We start from the raw sequence: 4515 nt of genomic DNA, 5'->3' as shown, positions 1-4515 counted from the left end.
TGAAAATATCGATATTTCATGTAATTGAGTTATATATGTTTGTAGAAAAACCTTTCTTCCCCTATTGGCCGGGTTTAGATAGCTATAACTGTTATTAGGTAAATGGTTTCTGTTAATAACGAAGGTTTGGACCCGGCCAATAAAGGATAGCTGCCCGAAATTGCCCATTTTTCTGATAAAAATGAAAATATCGATATTTTATGTAATTGAGTTATATTTGTTTGTTGAAAAACCTGTCTTCCCCTATTGGCCAGGTTTATATAGCTATAATTGTCCTTACATAAATGATTTCTGTTGATAACAAAATTTTGACCCCTGGAAATAGGTGATAACTGTCCGAGAGGGCCAATTTTTTGATATAAATGAAAATATCGATAATTTATGTTATTGAGTTATATTTGTTTATTGAAAAACCTGTCTTCCCCCATTGGCCGAGTTTACATAGCTATAATTGTCCTTAGATAAATGATTTGTGTTGATAACAAAATTTTGATCCCGGCAAATAGGGGATAACTGTCCGAGATGGCCCATTTTGTGATATAAATGAAAATATCGATATTTTATGTTATTGAGTTTGTTGAAAAACCTTTCTTCGCCTATATGCCGGGTTTATATAGCTATAATTGTCCTTAGATAAAAGATTTCTATTTGCAATAAAAATTTGAGCCCGGCAAATAGGGGATAACTGTCCGAGAGGCCCCATTTTGTGATGTAAATGAAAATATCGATATTTTATGTAATTGAGCTTTATTTGTTTGTTGAAAAACCTGTCTTCCCCTATTGACCGAGTTTACATGGCTATAATTGTCCTTAGATAAATGATTTCTGTTGATAACTAAGGTTTGATCCCGGCAAATAGTTAAAAACCACCCGAAAGGGTCCATTTTATGATATAAATGAAAATATTGATATTTTATGTGATTGAGTTATATGTGTTTGTATAAAAATCTGTATTTCCCTATTGGCCGGGTTAAGATAGCTATAACTGTCATCTGATGAGTGATTTCTGTTGATAACAAGATTTTTATCCCGGAAAATAGGAGATAACTGTCCGAAATGGCTCATTTTGGGATATAAATGAAAATTTCGAAATTTTATGTAATTGAGCTTTATATGTTTGTTGAAAAACCTCTCTTCCGCTATTTGCGGGGTTTATATATGTATAACAGTCATGAGACAAATGATATCTGTTGACAGAGAATTTTTGAGCCTCGCCAATAGGGGATTACTGTACGAAAGGGCCCATTTTGTGAGATGAATGAAAATATCGATATTTTATGTAATTGAGTTATATGTATTTGTAGAAAAATTATTATTCCCCTATTGGCCGGGTTTAGATAGCTATAATTGTCATTAGATAAATGATTTCTGTTGATAACGAAATTTTGATCCGGGCAAATAGTTTACAACCACCCGAAAGGGTCCATTTTATTATATAAATGAAAATATTGATATTTTATGTAATTGGGTTATATTTGTTTGTTGAAAAACCTGTCTTCCCCTATTGGCCGGGTTTAGATAGCTATAACTGTCATTAGATCAATGATTTAATCTGTTGATAACAAAATTTTGATCCCGGCAAATAGGGGATAATTGTCCGAAATGGCCCATTTTGTGATGTAAATGAAAATATCGATATTTCATGTAATTGAGCTTTATTTATTTGTTGAAAAACCTGCCTTCCTTTATTGGGCGAGTTTACATAGCTATAAATGTCCTTAGATACATGAATTTTGTTGATAAGGAAGGTTTGATCCCGGCAAATAGTTTACAACCTCCCGAAAGGGTCCATTTTATGACATAAATGAAAATATTGATATTTTATGTAATTGGGCTATATTTGTTTGTTGAAAAACCCTTCTTCCCCTATTGGCCGGGTTTAGATAGCTATAACTGTCATTAGATCACTGTTTTCTGTTGATAACAAAATTTTGATCCCGTCAAATAGGGGATAACTGTCCGAGATGGCCCATTTTGTGATATAAATGAAAATATCGATATTTTATGTTATTGAGTTATAATCGTTTGTTGAAAAACCTATCTTCCCCTATATGCCGGGTTTATATCTATAATTGTCCTTAGATAAAAGATTTCTGTTTGCAATAAAAATTTGAGCCCATCAAATGGGGGATAACTGTCCGAGAGGCCCCATTTTGTAATGTAAATGAAAATATCGATATTTTACGTAATTAAGCTTTATTTGTTTGTTGAAAAACCTGTCTTCCCCTATTGGCCGGGTTTAGATAGCTATAACTGTCATTAGATCAATGATTTAATCTGTTGATAACAAAATTTTGATCCCGGCAAATAGGGGATAATTGTCCGAAATGGCCCATTTTGTGATGTAAATGAAAATATCGATATTTCATGTAATTGAGCTTTATTTATTTGTTGAAAAACCTGTCTTCCCCTATAGGGCGAGTTTACATAGCTATAAATGTCCTTAGATAAATGATTTTTGTTGATAAGGAAGGTTTGATCCCGGCAAATAGTTTACAACCACCCGAAAGGGTCCATTTTATGATATAAATGAAAATATTAATATTTTATGTAATTGAGTTATATGTGTTTGTATTAAAATATGTATTTCCCTATTGGCCGGGTTTAAACAGCTATAACTGTCATTAGATCAATGATTTCTGTTGATAACGAAATTTTGATCCCGGCAAATAGTTTACAACCACACGAAAGGGTCCATTTTATTATATAAATGAAAGTATTGATATTTTATTTAATTGGGTTATATTTGTTTGTTGAAAAACCTGTCTTCCCCTATTGGCCGGGTTTAGATAGCTATAACTGTCATCTGATGAATGATTTCTGTTGATAACAAGATTTTTATCCCGGCAAATAGTTAAAAAACACCCGAAAGGGTCCATTTTATGATATAAATGAAAATATTGATATTTTATGTAATTGAGTTATATGTGTTTGTAAAAAAACCTTTGTTACTCTATTGGTCGGGTTTAGATAGCTATAACTGTCATTACATAAATGATTTATGTTGATAACGAAGTTTTGAGCAAGAGAAATAGGGGATAACTGTCCGAGAAGGCCCATTTTGTGATATAAATGAAAATATCGATATTTCATGTAATTGAGTTATATATGTTTGTAGAAAAACCTTTCTTCCCCTATTGGCCGGGTTTAGATAGCTATCACTGTTATTAGATAAATGGTTCCTGTTGACAACGAAGGTTTGGACCCGGCCAATAAGGGATAGCTGCCCGAAATTGCCCATTTTGTGATATAAATGAAAATATCGATAATTTATGTTATTGAGTTATATTTGTTTGTTGAAAAACCTGTCTTCCCCCATTGGCCGAGTTTACATAGCTATAATTGTCCTTAGATAAATGATTTGTGTTGATAACAAAATTTTGATCCCGGCAAATAGGGGATAACTGTCCGAGATGGCCCATTTTGTGATATAAATGAAAATATCGATATTTTATGTTATTGAGTTTGTTGAAAAACCTTTCTTCGCCTATATGCCGGGTTTATATAGCTATAATTGTCCTTAGATAAAAGATTTCTATTTGCAATAAAAATTTGAGCCCGGCAAATAGGGGATAACTGTCCGAGAGGCCCCATTTTGTGATGTAAATGAAAATATCGATATTTTATGTAATTGAGCTTTATTTGTTTGTTGAAAAACCTGTCTTCCCCTATTGACCGAGTTTACATGGCTATAATTGTCCTTAGATAAATGATTTCTGTTGATAACTAAGGTTTGATCCCGGCAAATAGTTAAAAACCACCCGAAAGGGTCCATTTTATGATATAAATGAAAATATTGATATTTTATGTGATTGAGTTATATGTGTTTGTATAAAAATCTGTATTTCCCTATTGGCCGGGTTAAGATAGCTATAACTGTCATCTGATGAGTGATTTCTGTTGATAACAAGATTTTTATCCCGGAAAATAGGAGATAACTGTCCGAAATGGCTCATTTTGGGATATAAATGAAAATTTCGAAATTTTATGTAATTGAGCTTTATATGTTTGTTGAAAAACCTCTCTTCCGCTATTTGCGGGGTTTATATATGTATAACAGTCATGAGACAAATGATATCTGTTGACAGAGAATTTTTGAGCCTCGCCAATAGGGGATTACTGTACGAAAGGGCCCATTTTGTGAGATGAATGAAAATATCGATATTTTATGTAATTGAGTTATATGTATTTGTAGAAAAATTATTATTCCCCTATTGGCCGGGTTTAGATAGCTATAATTGTCATTAGATAAATGATTTCTGTTGATAACGAAATTTTGATCCGGGCAAATAGTTTACAACCACCCGAAAGGGTCCATTTTATTATATAAATGAAAATATTGATATTTTATGTAATTGGGTTATATTTGTTTGTTGAAAAACCTGTCTTCCCCTATTGGCCGGGTTTAGATAGCTATAACTGTCATTAGATCAATGATTTAATCTGTTGATAACAAAATTTTGATCCCGGCAAATAGGGGATAATTGTCCGAAATGGCCCATTTTGTGATGTAAA

Source organism: Diadema antillarum, unplaced genomic scaffold, assembly GCF_040938485.1.
Source record: "Diadema antillarum isolate AM-2024a unplaced genomic scaffold, OU_Dant_1.0 seq00000006_RagTag, whole genome shotgun sequence".
NCBI lineage: Eukaryota > Metazoa > Echinodermata > Echinoidea > Diadematoida > Diadematidae > Diadema > Diadema antillarum.
This window is presented reverse-complemented; position numbering follows the sequence as displayed.